Source organism: Micropterus dolomieu, linkage group LG13, assembly GCF_021292245.1.
Source record: "Micropterus dolomieu isolate WLL.071019.BEF.003 ecotype Adirondacks linkage group LG13, ASM2129224v1, whole genome shotgun sequence".
NCBI classification, from domain to species: Eukaryota; Metazoa; Chordata; class Actinopteri; order Centrarchiformes; family Centrarchidae; genus Micropterus; species Micropterus dolomieu.
In genome coordinates this window covers 8140825-8159792 of record NC_060162.1, presented here as the reverse complement: position 1 = coordinate 8159792, position 18968 = coordinate 8140825, and the positions used below count along the sequence as shown (strand labels likewise).

Sequence of the window (18968 nt, the reverse complement as noted above, 5' to 3'; positions counted from 1 at the left end):
ATGCATTATGAGTGTGCGCAACATATCATTGGTTGCCCTTCTAGAAACACAGATTTGGGGTACAGTATCTTGCCCAAGAACACTTGGCATGGGAGTTGGGGAAGCCATGGATCGGACCACCGAAATTACGATTAGTTAGCAATCCACTCATCTCTAAGCCACAGCCACCCCACAAACTACACACTACCCCCTAACCACTCACAAAAGATCTGCCACATATCTAAATTTTATTGTGGCTTTATCAAAATGATTGACTCTATTACTCTTAAATGACATCTCTCCTGATTTAAATGTTGAGTCTTGTACTGGGATGATAAAAACTTCATCATCTACAATGCTTTTAGGGCAGTCAAGAAATTGAACAATATAGCTTCTCCACAACAGGCAAGCCTGGTGATAAAGCAACATTTTCTGTTTTTTTAAAATAGTGAGAGGACCAGTTGTAACCGATGCATGCAAATATATTTTTGCACATTCAGCAATTGAATGTCAGTAGCTTTCGTAACTGCATCATTTAATCTGAAATCTACAGGACAGACTGTTTCATATACTCAAATAGATTTCTTAAATAAACTTACGTGTTCATAACGTTGACTTTGGAAGGTGTGGTATGCACCTATGATGAAAAAAACAACAACACAAGGCCAAAAAATAAGGCAAAGAGAAATATAACAATGACAACTACAATTATATTAATAGAGCTCATTACGCATTCAGTTAAATATGCCATCCATCCATCCATCCATCGTCAACCACTTATCCTCCGTATAGGGTTGCGGGGGCTGGAGCCAATCCCAGCTGCCATCGGGCAAAAGGCGGGGCCTTATTAATGAAAACAATTTGGGTTCACTTGCAACCATGGCAACAGACCAGTTTAATGTGTCTACCTTATCATTGTTACATATGTCTGAAGGATCAAATATAATTGCTATGATTTCTGGTCTCATTACTGATATAGCCTGGGTTGGGCCGTTTAACACAGTGGACATTAATGAGCAGAAAATTATCAGTAGGATGACATTCTTTGATGTATGAGCATGTGTTCACTGTAGCTTTGACACACTAAGTAGTTAGGTGCTAGTTAGTCCAGGTGGTGTTCACTATAATTATCACATAAATTCTAAACCTTATTTAAACCCTATCTAATGGACAGTATATGTTTGAGTCCTCTGCAAATATGTGCATGCTCAAGGGTGCGTAAATCACAATATAGTATGACCATGACACAGTTCATATGGTCATCTGTGTTCATAGATGTTTTATGACACTTAATAATACTGCAATTCATGATTAATTCTGGTAGTTACTAATGGTTAGTAAAGTGTTTTGTGTGAGCTCATCTAATGTGAGGACTATCTATGCCTTACAAAGCATTTACAAATGATATTGTAACACTCAAGAATCAGTTATCTTCTGAACAGAAAAAGGAAACGGACACAACACAAAGGGATACAGAGCATATTATTTATTACAAAATGGCGTTCACCCATTCATTCACAAAAAAACACATCAACAGCACGAGAGACTATTGCTGCATAAACTGTACAACTGTTGATATAAAATGAACCATCTACAACCCAACCCGTTCTCACTCCCAAGTCGTCACATATGGACCAATGGTCAAGACCCCTTGTTGTCACTTTATAACACACTTGGGAGCCCCTTAGCATCAAAGTTCAGCGTACTGGGGAAAGCCCCATAGTTTTTGAACGCTAAAGACAGAGTCTAGAATATTTAACACTAGTGTAGCACTTTAGCTAACTTACCAACCTAGGTTCTGAGAAGTAGTGTTGGGGTAAGAAATAGACTGTGTTATTAAAGAAGAGTGGGCAGGATTATTACAGTGCCTTTAACACTCTCATAGTGCACCAACCATGTTTGAAAAAATCCGCAGAATAAGAAGAAAAAAAAATACATTTTAAAAGGTGTCCAGTGTCTTTCAGTTATCTGTATCTCTACCTGGGCAGGATAATGACCTGTGTATTGGATCTTTCTTATCTGCCAGTGTCCTGTAATCTGATGTGTCAGTCCTGTTGAATGGGATCTGAAGCAGCTGGCCACACCGCGGTCCGATCTCGTCATACAAGGTGCATCATCTCTGGGACTCGCTCGCCATCTGCATCCAGCAAAGAGTTGACATCTAAGCTGCAATCCAGGGTCTCAAAAACCAGTCTGCACGTATAGTGCAGAATAAATCAGACAAATCATCACAGTCAATGTTCTTCCAATAAGATCTCATCCCGTTTGTCAAAACTCAATGTCATCACCCTGTTGTCTAGGGACTCTTCTTAAGTTTTACATTGTTATAACATTACCAAAGATTTATAACTTTACCAGGTAGCATTTAAGCAAGACATCACTACTATGAATTTTTATCTTTTTATCAAATACAATCATTAAGCACATCATTGATGAGCTGGTAGTGATAGATGATTTGTCTCAGAGAAACTGTACCAGACTAGAAAGAATACAACATGTATAAATATGTTTATAAATGACTTACTAATGTGTATTAACATAAGAACAATGGTTTATAAATGATGAATTAAAAATGCACTAATACTTAACAACTGCTTCATAGTGTGTAGATAAGAAAGAATAAAACATTTATAACTGTGTTTATGAAAGACTTACTAATGTGTATTAATGTATGAATAATGCTTTATAAATGATGAATTCCGTATTTACGAATACTTAACTAGTGCTTTATACTGTGTAGTTATTATAAAGTGCTACCAACAAAAATAAGGTTCTGAGTGATTAAAGGTGCTATATAAGGTGCTATATAAGGTCAACTGTATTTTGGATTGCCCAATTGTATTCAATTCTGTGTCAGTTTTGTCTATTCATATGAACTGATCAAGGTGCTAGCAATTCAAATGTCAACAGGGCAGCTGTGGTGGAGCACGCATGAATAAATCATATGTTGTAAGTGTAGTCACTTTGTACAGACAACTCTTAGATCCTCACACCAGATGGTTGAGAAGCAGGTTTTAATAAAGAAGCTGCTTCCAGTGGAATCCATAACAACCTCTCCACACAACACAGCACTAGCACCTGGGGAAGGAGTCCCAGTGCAGTAACAGCAGGTTGCTCTCTCCCCGATATGCACGGCAGATTCTGGCATGTAAGTACAGGAGCTGTAATTGCAAGTCATTGAGATTCATTAGCCAGCTTCCTTCCATAGCAGCACAAAATCCATACAGAAGTGCCCTTTTGGTGATTGTGCCTTTCTCTCCTAAATGACTTTGATGGATGAATATGTTTGGATAGAGCTCACACATGAAATGTTACCTTTGTCCAGAAAATGCATGGCCAATTGACGCTCTCATGAACATAATATTGTCAACACTCACTGCAACAAGAGCGCCCATAGGATTATTCAGACTTAAGTGAGACACTGTGGTAAATACAACACAATTACCAAGGAGGTACCATTAAGTTAAATAGGTGATGGTATTTAGGATCCTTTTGCCAGCTAATTAATCTTAATCAAAATCAGGCTGCACATGCAATTAATGTGGATTAGCAATTGGTGCAGATATAACAATCCAAACTATTCACAGAAGTCGATAGGTCAAAGATGTTTCAGTGGTCTCTGTAATAATAAGTCATTTAGCTGACACTTTTATCCGAAGTGACTCATAGTACAATTGCTATATACATGAAAGGTCACGTGCCTCTGGAGCAACTAAGGATTAAGTGTCTTGCTCAGGGACATATTGGTGGATGTGTTGCAGTGGAAATCGAACCCTGGTCTCCCACACCAGAGGTAATAGTCTTATCCACTGTACCATTGCCACCCCAGGTGTGAATGCTCATGCCTGTCCGAAAGTGTTATTGTGTGAGGACTATGAGCTCTTGCTGTATAGTTACAAAAAATACACCTGCTAACCATCACATTATTTACTGCATGTTAGCACCAAAGCCATAGAACAATTACATCTCAAGTACAATTTTGAGATCTAAGAGATCTAACCACCACCATTGTGTAGTGCCCACGCATGAGCTTGAGGTGGAAAGAGAGGGAAACATTGAGGTAACTACTCTGGGGGATGATTAGGTGGCCAGATGGAAAGAGCCAGGTTGGGAATGCTACTTGACAGAAACACTTTACAGTACAGTAGCTGAATTGTTACCCTAAATCTTTATACACTGTGTTGTTAACAAATTGTGACAAACTGCAATGTCCATTTGCTCTTGACAAATCCAATTTGTATCTCAAATTTGACCTTAGAGAGTGACTGTGTACACTTTCATTTGCAAACAATCAAGTTGAATTCTGTGTTAAGGTATAACCTGAATCTGTTGCTGTGCATAGGCACATGTATGTATGGTGTGTTCAACACATAATGAAAAAAAAAGCCAGCTGCAGGGTAGAAGAAGAATGGAGGTGGGTCCTTAAGCACTTCTCTCTGGTGAACTACTCATCACACCAGACAACATCAGCGGCATCAGTGGCAGAGGAGATCCAGCCATGTGTCATGGTGACGTCACAGTTAACTGCCCTCCTGATGTGACATCTGTGTCATAATTTGAGCGTCCAAGTTGAGACACATCTGAAAAATCTGGGTTTGGGTGGTTGCCAGTTTGAACATGGACTAAGACATGCTTAAGTGGATCTTACTTCATGTTAAAGGCCATTTTACTTAAGCATGCATGTTGTAAATACTTACCACACAGAAATATAATGCTATTGATGTGGCTTCACCACTTTGATCCAGACAAAATATATAAACAACGGATGAAATTTGGTACATGTTTTCATAGTGGTCAGAGGAGGAATCCTAATTACTTTGGTGATTCCCTGACTTTTCAGCCAGTACCATAATTGGATCAAAATATCGGTCTTTGGTTTATGACCAGTTTGAGTTCCAAATGAGTGTATTCACACCATTCATCCTATGGCTGAATGTCTCAGCAATGAAATTCTAATTAAAGCTCTACAGTCATTGATTGCTTTGATGGTATACGACCCTTTTTTTACTTTTGAACAATCTATACCATATCTATACTCTAAGTGCTTACTAGTAAATGTTAGCATGCTAACACACTAAACTAAGCTTAGTGAAAATGATAAACGTTATCTGTGCATGTTAAAGCTGGGGAAGGCAGCTTTGGAGAACTTAAAAGAGACAGTTAGATTTTGGGAGTCTCCAACAAAAAAAAATCATCAACAAGCCTCCCTACAAAGCCACTACCCCAAAACACATTTTGAGTGTGCGCATGTAAGCATCTATGAAGGCCAACCAATCATTTCATTTGGTCCAAGCTACAGCCACATACCATGTTTTTATTTTTTGTGTTAGAACATGTGCAAAGTGCACACAGTTCAGCAGGTAGGTTAGGTATTTAGGTAGACAGAGAGGTAGGCAGGCCAATCATTTCATTCAGACCAATTGAAATGATTGGCAGTGCTTATTACAGTACAGGATATTTAAAATTTTTGTGTCAGTTCATTTGACTTATTGAGAACATTTCAACAAATATAACAAAAATAAATAAATTGTCAACCCCAGGCTTTTGATGATATGATTGCGAGCATGCAAGCATCACTTTAAACAAAGCACCTTAAATTAGGCATTTTATATCTTATGGATGGATTTTATTGAATAGTGTTTTATTACTGAGTTTTTTGTAGCAATTGCTTGTCTGTTTTATGTTATGTTTTCATAAGTATTTTATGTGGTGACATTGCACTTTGAGCTTCTTGGCACATTCTATTCCAATGTGGTTTTATACTGCAAATGGCTAATAAAATGAATCTGAATCTGAATCTGAATGTTAGCATACTGACTGACTGATTAGTATTCCCTTGAAGTACCGCTGTGCCTATGTAAAGCCTCACAGAGCTGCTAGAATGGCCGTAGACTCTTTGTCTTGTTATTCTTCATTGTAGCATTTTTCTTTTTCATTAATCTTTAACCCTTTGTCCGTCAGCCATTCAAATACTCTCGCTTCTTTGCAGACTTTGCAAAAGCATCCAAAAAAATCCATATATTATTCTGAATACAAGGCACAGAGGGGTTATGCCAAGAGGCTGCATCAAAACAAACAGTCCAGTTTAACTAACACACAGCCTCGCTGACTGTCATACTTGCTATGGGTTATTTTTGGTGTGGGGAGTGAGGAGAATATGGACACATCTTCAATGAGAGCAATAAAGCACACAATGGCTACAGTAACCCACTTGGTCTTTAGGCTACTTGTGTTTTGTTTAGGCAGGACTTGCAGTGCAGACACTGAATGCCAGGGAAATAAGGATCAGAGGGAGAGAGACTCTGAAGGGAAAACAGAAGGGCTCTGGAGATAGACAGGGCAGGCCAGGGAAAGTAAACAAAGAAACACAGGGAGATGAAGATGAAGTGGGTGTGAGATAGAAAGAGGCAGGCAATGAGGAAAGTGCATGGTAAATACAAGCAAGTAAGGCAGAGTTTGGATATATGCACACATGTGTCTGTAGTTCCTTATTGTACATGTATACCCCTGCACATTTCTCTAATAGAGGAGTCATTTTGAGATGCAGTATAACAAATAGAAATTATATGGTGCTACCACTGGTTACCTTTAGTAGCCTGTACCATTCAGGCAGCTGTTTAGGCTGTACTCTCCCTTCCTCTAACTCTGATAAATTCCACTGTTTCGGCCTTTCTCTGCACATCGGATCATACTTCGTGCCACACAGCACAGGAGGGAGGAATGGAGGGCAAAATGGTAAGGATGAGGTCTAAGAGGAATTTGAGAAGGATAAGACAGAGGAGCTGGAACAGAAAAAAGGGGAGGAATGAGGTTTGTACATGCGGTGTTGATCAGTTGTGTGACAGCAGTGAAAATTATAGGGCTAAAGTGAAGTAGGAGCGGCAGGCGTCTCATCTCTGGTGTCATTTGCTTTATCCTGACATCCATCATAATCCAGGAAGTCTGACCTGTTGACATGTGCATCCCAAAGGTACTTCATACTCCATTGTGGATGTTGTGGGAAAAATATGATCCCTAAAAAGCATATATTTAATATTATTGTGGTTTATGGGTAATGATTGCCTTGCCAAAATGTAAGCTTAATGAATATTCTTCAGTGGGTGAGCATCAGATGTGAACAGACATCAAGTGTTGGCTGTGGCTTCCACTGCTTTCAATTTCAAGATGGCTTCATCTGGTGTGGGATGAGGCACTTCTGCTATCAACTGCTATTTATGATCACTAATAAAAACCATCTAATTTATGTTCCTCTGACTGCCACCAATTTTATTTTCATTAGCACACAAAATGAGTTAGTCGCCTCACCCGTGCTGGTGAAAATCATACTGTTTATGATGATAAAAATCTAAAAAACTAAAGGTGAACGCTTGAAAGGTCCAACTACAATCAGGGTGGTTTAATGTGCGGGATGTCAGCAGATGTTACATTAAAATTCAATCATTTAGTGCAGACTTAACCAGCTTATTCTGTTCAAATAAGTTGATGCACATAGAGAGCACACAAACCTTTGTAAGTGTGGCTGTGTATGTACACACAGACATTTGTAATGTTCTTGTAGAAAATGTTTGTTTCCACATAAGGTGCACATGCATTTTCTGTCACTTCAGTCAGTGTAGTCTTTCATACATAACCGAGTCATGCTGAGCAGTCATTTACACAAAAATGGCTGCCTATAATACACAGAGGGGGGCCAAGCATGGCTGCAGGCTCAACAATTTCACTCTTATGTCTTTTGAATGTCTGAATATAAAAAAGATATAATTGACTGTACTAGTTCAAATAAAGAGAATAGAACATCTTCAACCCCTAATGCTAGATAAAAGCTGAATTTGACAGGGCATTTGTTGAAGATAGCTGGATGAGAGCAGAATGAGAAGCAGTTCGAGACATGAAGAAAATAAGTGTGCAACTCTGATAGTTCAGGGAGGAACTAAGAGATAGGGCGAGTCTGAGGGAGGGTGCAAAGAGATAGAGAGAAAGGGAAACAATAGTGGGAAAGATGCAAATGTCCTGTGTTGATAAGTGGGGAGCCAATCTCAGGCAACATATGGAGCAGCGTCGAGAAGGGGCTCCTTCAGCATGGGCCTTATCTGCAGAAAGACTCCTCGTCAGCCTGATTGAATGACTAATCTCCTGGTCTGACGGTATAACAAGACTGAAAGTACACAAAGATACTGAGCCTGAGGAGATGGAAGTAGCTGGTCAACCTGGGAACACTGCAGGACATTTAGCTTCAGGATGTAGGCAGATATAAAGACATAGTGAAGTGAAGGAATGAAATGATTGACAATATATAAAAGGGAGCAAACAGTAGAATGCTTGAATTACTATTCCAAACAAATAGCCTCTAAGCAAAATAGCAGAAAAGACAGGTAATATAAATAAGTAAAATAGCTGAACAATACAACATGTCTTTAAACATGGTTTTGCAGTACCTTCTCCCTGTTAAAGTATGGTTAGGTGAACATGAACACTGAGTCATTTGTCACGCAGATTTCCCCAAGGAGAGTCACCTGCGGCATGCCTGAACTCTCCCTTAACCACTGCTGCCCACCACTGATTTTCTCATTTAGACCTCCACAAGTAATTAGAGTTCATTATGAGCATTTCTGATGCAATTACTTAGCTAATGGAATATAATTAAAAACCTGCAGTCAACTGGCCCCATTGTTATAGCTTCCTGCAATGGTGTTCATACCTGTTATTATCAAGACCTTCAACTCATTGGAGGATAAACAAAAGGAGAAGGATAACAGCAAAGTGCAAAATGATGTTCCCTAGTGCTTTATTTTGTTGCAACATTTAAATAGTCTTACATTCGCAATGGAAATTAGAGCATATGTTGACAGCTACTTAAACTACAGTATACAATTACTGCAACCTTCAATTGTGACTCCCCTGATGACCAGTATGACACATTTCAATAAACGTGTCATGTAATTTCTGAATGCCATTCACCAGAAATTAATCCCTTTCTTTCATGAACCCTTATCTTAAAATGGGGGATAAATAAAAGGCTAATCCAGCAATTTAGTATCACACTTCCAAAAAGCTGGGGGACTTGTGAGAGACAGATTTAAAAAAAAAGAAAAAAAAAAGAGAGAGAGAGAGAGAGAGAGAGAATAGTCCACTTTAAAGCAGCAGAGGCAAACTCCAAAAACAATGAATACTAAACTTGAAATAATGCAATTCAGTAGGGTCTTTCAGTAGAGTGTCCCTCCTTGATAAATGCTTTCATCTTTCAAACTCTTTGCCTCCAGTTTGTAAGGCAAGTTTTCTGTCAAACTGTTGTCTCAAGCCCAACGTTAGATAACCCTGATGAGGATCACGATTAATGATGAGACGCAGAATCTAAAGATATAGTTACTCTAGATGGCATTTCCCTGCTTCCAACTCCATAAGGAATCTCAGAGTTATCTTTGATCAGGATATGTCCTTTAACTCCCACATAAAACAGACTTCAAGGACTGTCTTTTTCACCTACGTACTGCAAAAATCAGATACCTCCTGTGCCAAAATGATGCAGAAAAGCTAGTCAACGCATTTAATACTTCTAGGCTTGATTATTGCTATTTCTTGTCAATCTGCCCGAATAAGTCCAATAAGACGCTCCAGGTGATCCAAAATGCTGTGGCACATGTTCTGACAGGTAAGGAGATCCTTGTAAAATCCAGAAAAGAGTCCTTCTGCTCACCTACAAATCTCTTAATGGTCAGGCACCATATCTTAAAGAGCTCATAATACCTTATTATGGTACTAGAACACTGCACTCCCAGAATACAGGGTTACCTGTGGTTCCTAGCGTCTCCAAAAGTAGAATGGGTGCCAGAGCTTTCACCTATAAAGCTCCCCTCCTGTGGAATCAGGTCCCAGTTCTGGATTGGGAGGCAGCTACCATCTTCACATTTAAGAGCAGGCTTAAGACTTTCCTCTGTAATAAAGCTTATATTTAGGGCTGTCTCAGGTGAAATTTCAGACCAGGAAATGTTGACGTACATTACTGTATATTAATACTGTCTTAGAAACATGGTACAGATATCAGAGTCAGAATCAGAATCAGTTTTATTGCCAGGTATGTGTACACATACGAGGAATTTGACTCAGGATTGTACATTGCTCACGATGTGCTTACTTATGCAATAATACAATAACACAATAATAAAATAATAATAAAATAAAATCAGACACAAACTACAGAATAGACAACACTAATATACACACTATGAACAAAACAATATAGACATATTGACAAATAGTGCAGTGATCAGAGTGCAAAGGATGCAAAAGTAAACTATTCTCTTTATGTACATGTTGAAGGTGGATATGATATACAGGTACACATACACATACATGCATATATGTACACATGTACACAGTGTGATGGAGCATAGTGCAAAGGATACTGGAAAAAATAAATAAGACCTATGACCTTATGACCTGAAGTAGGTGTATTGGTATACAGTATATAAAATATGACATAGTATGAACAGCACTCAAATAGAGAATGCTGAATAAATAAATAATAAGTGGAAACCAGTAAACAGGTGCTGATTAGAGACAGAGTTACTGGGTTATTACACAGGAATTGTTCCTGACACTGTCAGAAATCAGCTGTTCATCAGAGTGATGGCTTGTGGGAAGAAACTGTTCCTGAGTCTGTTGGTTTTGGTGTACAGTGCTCTGTAGCGCCTACCAGAGGGGAGGAGCTGGAACAGGTTGTATCCGGGGTGAGATGGATCTGCAGTGATGTTTCCTGCCCATTTCCTGACTCTTGAAATGTATAAGTCCTGAATGGAGGGCAGGTTGGCACTGATTATTTTTTCTGCAGTCCTGACTGTCCGTTGTAGTCTGTCCTTGTCCTTTTTGCTGGCAGATCCAAACCAGACAGTGATGGAGGTGCAGAGAACAGACTGGATGATGGCTGTGTAGAACTGGATCAGCAGCTCTTTAGGCAGGTTGAGCTTCCTGAGCTGACGCAGGAAGTACATCCTCTGCTGGGCCTTCTTGATGATGGTGTCAGTGTTGGGCTCCCACTTCAAGTCCTGGGATATAGTGGAACCCAAAAACCTGAAGGATTCCACAGCAGACACAGGGCTGTTGAGTATGTTGATGGGGGGCTCCTTCTGAAATCCACGGTCATCTCCACAGTTTTGAGCGTGTTAAGCTCATCACCGTCCCGGATGATGCTGATGACTGTTGTGTCGTCAGCGAACTTCAGGAGTTTGACAGATGGGTCTCCTGAGGTGCAGTCGTTGGTGTAGAGGGAGAAGAGCAGTGGCGAGAGCACACACCCCTGGGGGGCGCCAGTGCTGATAGTCCGGGTGCTGGATGTGATGTTCCCCAGCCTCACCTACTGACTCCTGTCAGTCAGGAAGTCTGTGATCCACTGACAGATGGAGGCTGGCACAGTGTGCTGGGTGAGTTTGGTGCTGAGGATGTCCGGGATGATGGTGTTGAACACTGAGCTGAAGTCCACAAACAGGATCCTTGCATATGTCCCTGGAGAGTCGAGGTGTTGCAGAATGTGATGCAGACCCAAGTTGACAGCATCATCCACTGACCTGTTAGCCCTGTAGGCAAACTGCAGGGGGTCCAGCAGAGGGCCTGTAATGTCCTTCAGGTGGGCCAACACCAGTCTTTCAAAGGACTTCATGACTACAGATGTCAGGGCGACGGGTCTGTAGTCATTTAGTCCAGAGATGGAGGGTTTTTTGGGACCGGGATGACTGTGGAGCGTTTGAAGCAGGAGGGAACTTCACACTGCTCCAGTGATCTATTGAAGATCTGAGTGAAAATGAGGGCCAGCTGGTCTGCACAGATTTTCAGGCAGGATGGAGACACACCGTCAGGTCCAGGAGCCTTCCTGATCTTCTGCCTTTGGAAGAGGTGGCTCGCATCCTCTTCACAGATCTTGAGTGCAGATGAGAGGTCAGAGGGGGAAGGTGACTGTTTGAAGATGGCGTTGGAGTAGGGGAGAGGTGTGACTCTGGGCTTTTCAAAGCTACAGTGGAAACCATTCAGCTCGTCTGCCAGTCGTTGAGTACCAGCAGTGTTGGGGGATGGTCTCTTGTAGTTTGTGAGTGTCCGTAGGCTTCTCCACAACAACCCAGGGTCTTTGGCTGCAAAGCTGTTATTTAGTTTTTCAGCATAGCACCTCTCTGCCGCTTTGACCTCTTTAGTCAGAGTGTTCCTGGCCTGGTTATACAGGACTCTGTCCCCACTTCTGAAGTCCTCCTCCTTGGTCTGACGAAGCTGCCTGAGTTTTGCTGTGAACCAGGGTTTTTGGTTGTTGTATGTGCGGAAGGTTTTAGTCGGCACGCACATGTCCTCACAAAAACTGATGTAAGATGTCACAGTGTCAGTTAGTTCATCCAGGTCAGTTGAGGCTGCAGCCTCAAAAACACTCCAGTCAGTGCAGTCAAAGCAGGCCTGTAACTCCAGGTTTGACTCGTTGGTCCATCTTTTCACAGTCTTTACAACAGGTTTAGCAGATTTCAGTTTATGCCTGTGTGTCGGGATAAGATGAACCAGTAAGTGATCAGAGAGTCTCAAGGCTGCATGGGGAACAGAGCGACAGGCGTCCTTCAATGTTGTGTAGCAGTGGTCCAGTGTGTTGGTGGGACCCAGTAAATATGCTGTCTATACTTTGGGAGTTCATGACTGTGGTTTGCTTTATTAAAGTCCCCAAGAACTATGAGCAGGGAGTCTGGATGTTTTTTCTCCACGTTAGTTATCTGGTCGGCCAGGTGTAGTAACGCCTCACTAACACAGGCCTGAGGTGGAATGTAAACAGCGACCAGAACAAACGAGGAAAATTCCCGCAGAGAATAAAAAGGTTTGCAGTTTATAAATAATGTCTCTAGGTGAGGCCTGCATGATTTCTTCAACACTGTGACATCTGTGCACCAACCTTCGTTTATATAGAAACAGAGTCCATCCTCCCCGCGTTTTTCCCATGAGCTCCCTTTCGCGATCCGCACGGATGAGATTAAATCCCGGTAGGTGAAGTGCGCTGTCCGGGATGCGCTCGGTGAGCCAGGATTCGGTGAAACAGAGGGCAGCAGATCTGCAGAAGTCCGAGTTAGTTCTGTTGAGGAGCAGCAGTTTGTCCATTTTGTTGGCCAGAGAGTGGACATTCGCCAGGTGAATTGAAGGGAGTGCAGTGCGAAATCCCCGCTGTCTCAGCTTAACCAGCACGCCTGCACGTTTTCCCCTGCGACGTTTCCGGAGGATCCCAAACAGAGCTGCCGCTCCTCTAACTAATGACTCCGGGAAAGTTCCAGGGTCAATAAAGAGCGATGGGGTACATTTTCCTTTTTAATGAACTTATATAAATCATTACTGGAACTTCACAACTGTGCAATAAAGTACAGTTGGATCATAATATGTTATAGTCTTTACAGTGGAATCCTTTGTGTGCTCTCTCCCTCTCTTTTAGGATTTGGTTGTGTGTTCATGTTTTTCCTGTTTAGTCTGTTTTCATAGGTTTGGTTTTGTGTTCTGTCTTCTGTAAGCTTTACTTAATCGTGTCATGTTTGTTTGTTTTTTTAGCTTAATCCAGTCTTTTGTTCATTCGCATGTTTAAGTTTCTTATCTGTCTTGTCTCTTATCTTAGTTCTTAGTCCTGCGTTTTAGTTCTTAGTCTTGTGCTTTAGTTGATGTTTAGTGTTTTTCCTGGTCTGTGTACTTCTATGTTTTTTTATTTTGGTCTGTGTCTTAGTCCTTTGTCTTATGTGTCTATGTTTTAGTGTAGTCATGTCTCCTGTTTGGTCCGGTCTCTGTCATTGCCCTAATTTTGCAGTCTTTCCATGTTTTGTGTTTTACTTTGGTAGATCTGTCCTTGTGTGTTTCAGAGTACTTTACTTCCTGTTTTATTTTGTAATCTTCTGTGCCTGGTGTTCTTGTCTAGCTTTGTCCCTGTTGTTGATTGCCTGATGTGTTTCAGCTGTGCTTCTCTCCCTGCTCCTGTATATATTGTCCTCAGTTGTGTTCAGTGTTCTTTCCTGTCCCTGTGGGGGTTTTTTGGGATTATTTTGTGGATATTACCTGCTCTTGGATTCTTTCCTCTGGATTATGTTTTGTTTAGAGTTACCTTTTGTTTGAACCTTCACTGCTGTGCTCCCAGCGTAAGCCTTCTGAGTTTTCTTTAAATGAATCTTTTGAACTGCAAACACTTTGTCTACAGTCTGCATTTGGGTCCACACCTCGGTTCTCCACTTCTGCTCTCAGCTGCTCATGACACTCTCTCTCTCTCTCTTCCCTCTATGTGTTTTTGTCTCTTGATCATGATTTGCTTTGCGTCTCTAGGACTGAAACAGCAGTATGGCTTATTGTAGTAGTTACAATTAAAAGTAAAAACGTGTAGCAGCTAAATGAGTGGTACACACACTTGTTCAAGAGTGTGATAAGGGACTCTATTACTTTTTTAAAAACATTGCCAGTGGCATATTACTGAGACAACTGAACAAGAAATAAACCAAGTACTTTAAACTACCAAATTCAACTAAAAACAAGATGAGTGGCACATGGTCCAAAGGGACTGTGACTATGGACTTACATCATGTTGCTCCCAGATTCCGATGCATAAGAGCAATGTTTCATCTGCAGCATAAGCTATTCCCTGTTGAGAGATAAGGAGCCATGTGGTGATGCATGTTTATAACCTTTTGATTTGAGCATATTCACATTCAGGAGCACTGCTACAAAGCCAGTCATGACACATTGACTTTCTGTGCAAACCATAGGGTTCTTTGATATGACCAGACATCAATCATAAAAGGACTATTGATTGAAAGGAGCTACATTAAAAGATCATAAAAAGAGGCTTAATATGCCATTCATAAAAAGATGAATAAAGCAAATATGTTTTAGTTAGTTTAGTATGTTACTAAATGTGTCTCTCATCAAATACATCTGCCTGATGACACATAGTTAGTTAGGCAGTTAGTTAGACTTTATTGTCCCTGCGGGGAATTCTTTTTCACAGCACTGTACATAACAGAGAATACGCATATCATCCCACAACAGTTATAAACAGAATTCATGAAGTATAACACAAAAGCACATAACAATGATAATTAAAACAACATGAAAACAAGACTTACCCTAGCAAGTCACCTTGTTTTGGGCTGCTATGGCTGCAGGAAGCAGGCTTTTGCCAAAGTGAGCCCTTCTGCACCTGAGGGACCTATATCTACACCCAGAGGGCAGTATGTCCAAGTGGTGGTTGAGTGGGTGTTTGGCGTTCTGTGCTATTGTAATTGCAATGCGTGTGATGGCCTTGTACTTGAGCTCTGAGAGGTTGGACCTATAATCTTCAGTGTTGGTTTTACGTGTGGGTTTGAACCCTGTTTGTGAAGAAAACTTTGAAAGCAGGATGGTGTGTAGCAGCAGCTTCTCCATGCACTTAATTATTATGGATGTGAGAGCAACAGGGCTGTAATGTGGGTCGAGGTTTCTTTGGCGCTAGAATTATTGGTTTATTATAGGTGTTTTCCAGCGGGTGGGTATTGTGCCAGACCAGTAGGATTTGCAAAAGAGCGAGTGAAGGATTGATGAAATGTCCATGGCGTAGGTCTTGAGGGTCCCTGCATGGGATGCTGTCCGGCCCCAGGGCCTTGCCTTGCCTACGCCTAATATTGCAACTAATGATGCAAAGACATCATATAGTACATGTACAGGAGGACAGATTATGTTGGGAACAAGGAATGTGGATGGTCTTCATTAAGTGAAAGAATACAGAAATATGCATCCCTGACACCTGACAGATATTTCCCCATCCTTTAGATCAAACTGACAAAATTATTATTATTAATATTATATTTAAGTCTGTCAAATGAGAAACATATTTTATACATGTTCAAAAGTCCCAGCTGAGTTCTAGCACACTCAAGGTTAGCCTGCAGCTATAGATTACACCTCCACTAAAAAACTGACTCACTCCGTCACTGAGGCAACAGCCTATCGTTCACAAGTTGAAAGGAAGAGCCTGGTTGCCTTTGCTAGGGAGCCATTAACAAATGACTTGTTTAAAACAGTGAGTCCTGACCCTCAGTTCCTTATGAAAACAACTTAATTATCAATGGGGTTTCAATCAGTTCACTTATTTACTACTTACTTACTATATGCAATCAGATTTGTGATGTTGGGCTTGAGACTGACGCTATGAACACATCAGAAATCCGAATTTACCCCCACTTATCTTGAGGGATCAACATGCATGGTTTGCATAAAATGTTTTAGACAGAAAATCAATTTTGTTTTAATCTTACACAAACATTATTAATTAGTTAAATTTAACTCAGTATTAATTAGATGCATTGAAATACAACAGAAATCTAGTAGCAAAAGAGGAAATGATCTAGATGGTCATACTCGAGACAGTGGTAAAAGATCTCTCTGTCTCTTTCCATGGTGCTGAAACAGTCTAACTCATTTGTGTCTCTGTCTGTGGTGCTGAAACTTATTTTTTATTCACCCATTTACATTTTCACCAGGAAAGTCAGTTTTGAATTTTTATGATTAATAAAAAGTATGTGACTCACTGAGAAATGGAGTACAAAAAAACTTTCCTTGCCTTACAATTACTTTAGGCATTAATGTAACTCAACTACAACCACATTGAAACTTTTGATTAATCGATCATTTTACTACGACATATTCACCACTACATACTTGATCATGATATTCGTTATTATGAATGTCATTCTTGGTATGGGTACTTTACAAAATACGAATGTCATTATGTTAAAGGCAACTAATGTAACTTTTATGGCTGGAGAATAAAATACCCCATTCTTTTTTACTCAGCATAATTCAGCTGGTCCTTTTTTCAAGGTGGTTTTAACTTGTTTGCCTGTAGGCTAAAGTAAAAATTGACCAGGCATGCATGTGTTTATTGCAAATATCACACACACCCACACACACACTTCAAATTATCTCTGAAATTGCATCCTTGCATCCGCCAAGATTCTTTGGTTAGTATTTGGTTTGTTGCATGATTTTCACATTATCATTATTTGTTATTTTGAAGTTCCTTTTCTTACTACAGTAATGGAGTTTGTTTACCTTCTTGGTGAAAACACTGCTCTCCAGTAATGTGTGCAAGGCTATTTTACAGGAAAACAGAGTTTGAGCCACATTTCTCAAATTGTACATCCCTGTTAACAGGAGAAAGGGCCTGCTGTGTGATGAATACACTGACAGTGGAGATGGACATAGGGGGTACACTTGATAATAAGGCATTGCTTTAGACAGCTACAGACATGGTGCACTTTAAAATGAAGTGAGAGAACAGGAAGGGAGGGGAGTATAAAATAGAACATGACAAGACTGTTGGATCTCCACTTATTCTCTCCAGCTGAGCTGTATTTTGATCGCAGCACTGGGACTAATTTCTTGGCAGTTTTCAGGCAGTCTGCCTTTGTAGGCGGGCAAAGGTTTAGATGGAATAACTTGAACATATTTCCCACCAGTCCCCAGGCTTGAGAATTGGGACAGTGAGGATTGCTAATTGAGTCAATTATAAGGGTATGTGTGAAGGACAGCTGAATGCTCATGTTTTACATGAAAGTCCGCAACATATCAGAGGGGACTGTCTTATCTACTGTGTCTGTTGACACACTTTATGGGTGCCAAATTCTTAACTTACCAGTTTTGGAGTTAACTTAAGAGTTAACCGCATGCTTGAAACTCTCATCATCCATCTTGCCCAGCTATTCAATAGATGATGCTCTGTGCAGTCTGGTGACACTGCTCCCACAGCCTCAGCAGCAATTTTGGAAAATATTAGGTTTTATGATGTTTCTAAAGGCTACCAGCCTCACTGAGATTTGAGATGAGAGATGCTTTCCTTCAGCCTACAGGGAACCCTAAGACGCTCACTAATGGATTATAATGAGCTTAATTTGCTCCAGGATGAGTGATAAGGCTGTGAGAGCACTGAGGCATGTCTTAAGCCTCCATTTTACCCATATTTAATACTGGAGAAGTAAAGAAGGAGGGGAGAGGCACTTGAACAAAAGTTACAATGTACATACAGAACATATACTGCATATATGCAATATTTCCCCAACAAAAAGAGGCAGTCGTTTTTTTGAATGCAAGCAGACTGACTCTTGCTACCCTGAAGCAGTGCCAGAGCTCCTCTATCACTTCAGGATGCAGCATCTACTCCCCTTGACACGGTCCTCCCCTGGAATACAGATGCTGCTGCAGAATTAAAAGAAAAGCCAAAGTCAGCCACATTAGGCACAACCATCACAGAGAAAACACAGTGCTGTAGACAGGGCAGTGACTTGAATCTGTTAATCTAAACTTCCTTTATGAGGCTTTTTCAAGGGTCATAACTGTGTTACTGTGATGTGAAAAGCACTGAGTGATTTTTTACAGAATATGTAAGTACTAAATCCATTTTTGTTTATCATGGTACCCTGCATGTGTGATTGTACTGAAGAAGATGAAATAACGATCTGATTGTATTACAGAAAGTAATTTAATGGCAAAAAACATGTGCTCGAGATATTATATAGAAAATTGAACTTAGTCGAGAAAAGTAAACAGAAATTTGTGTACTGTGTGTGTGTGTGTGTGTGTGTGTGTGCAGCCAGATGGGTTTCACTTGGCACTTTTTTGGGCTTTTATCATCTGGATGTGATGGGCCCCTGCAAAGCAGCATGAGCTGTTATCTCTGTGGTTTCACAGAGTGTAATCCCTTTTTCAATATTGTATTTGGGTTTTGGAGCATGATTACAGTAGATTTGGCAAACGTGTTGATGTGTGAATACTGAAAACTGAAAGGGAATGGAACTATAACATACACTTAGTTTGCCTTTGTAATTGCTTGGTTAGGAGTTGAATAGATATGAGGAAATGGATAATTCTTTACCTGTAGCTTGTGAGGAACCAGTGGATTGGACCTTGGATTCCCCCTTTTACCTACTGTAGCCCCCCCCCCCCCCCCCCCCCCCCCCCCCCCCCCCCCCCCCCCC

General features: G+C 40.6%; 1 long non-coding RNA gene across 1 annotated transcript in view; it reads left to right on the top strand.

The window, feature by feature from the left end:
- The window catches only part of LOC123981493, a 61145-nt gene extending 58208 nt beyond the window's left edge, over positions 1-2937 (top strand). The window contains exon 3 of the long non-coding RNA XR_006827777.1: positions 2006-2937. This is a non-coding gene — a long non-coding RNA (uncharacterized LOC123981493). The remainder of the gene's footprint in view (positions 1-2005) is intronic.
- The last annotated feature ends 16031 nt before the right edge of the window (positions 2938-18968 follow it).